Source organism: Coregonus lavaretus, assembly GCF_964263955.1.
Source record: "Coregonus lavaretus genome assembly, contig: HAP1_SCAFFOLD_4368, whole genome shotgun sequence".
Classification (NCBI taxonomy): Eukaryota; Metazoa; Chordata; class Actinopteri; order Salmoniformes; family Salmonidae; genus Coregonus; species Coregonus lavaretus.
The window spans coordinates 15,880-16,963 of record NW_028159601.1 but is presented as its reverse complement, the minus strand read 5'-3'; positions in this window follow the sequence as shown (position 1 = coordinate 16,963).

Genomic DNA, 1,084 nt, shown 5'->3' with positions numbered 1-1,084 from the left:
TAGCTCCCTCCGCCCAGATGTAGGCTACGTGTGGGACTGAAATACATTGGACTGTACGGCATAGAATAGATCTTTAGAATAGATCGTGTACACTACACAGTGTGGTCATTGAGATGGGATTACTGCCATCTACTGTCCAATCTAAGTAATAACACTACGGGCCAGTTTCCCAGAGACAGATTAGCCTAAATAAACCTAGACCTGGAAATAAAAGTGATTTAAATGGAAATTCCCCATTGGGCATGTTTTTTAGTCCAGCTGTGTCCAGGAAGCCGGACCTTTAAAGGGACAATCTGCAGTCCCTACATCAATTTTTGGATATATAAATGAGTGATATACACCCATTGATTTTTTTAGATAATGTATAATTTATGCCTCATGAGCTTAATTCAACTGTCATACCCCATCAGAACCCAAAATATAAGCTTGCTTTACTCCAATGTTTGTAAACATTGTAAATGTAAATAAACACTGCATAGCCTCAAAACATGCTTAAAACTATAATTTTCATATATTGGAGGTCAGTCCACAGCTGTCTATGAATTTGAGAGTGGTTACATTTATCTAGGCCCATCCTTGAGCTTTTTACCAGAACAGAGGCGGGGCGACCGCATTGTTATTGTTTCAACTAAGGATTGCCCCTTTAAGTATTGTACTCATAGCCTAGTCTCAGAAATCCCAGACCTATGTGTGTATGCTGGAACATTGAGGGTATTCGATTAATGCCCCGGGACTGCCCCGGGTGAACCGGGTTAGCGTTGATTTCATTTGTTTTGTAACCGGGCTGCCTCCAGGGGCGTGAGCCAGGTGCCCTGTTTTGGCCGACGGTGGAGTCGGCTCAAAACAAAAGTGGCGTAGGTTAAGCATGTGGAGTAAATAGTAGGATTCTGTGTTTTCACATGCAAAAGTGACTGCTTTGATAAAAACGCTTTATCTGCATTCCCAATGAAAAAAGTTTGAAAATGCAAAACAATTTGGGAAAAGAGATGTATGTTTCTGAACGATGCATTACATTTGACATTTTAGTAATTTAGCAGACGCTTTTATCCAGAGCGACTTAGTTAGTGAGTGCATACATTTTCCA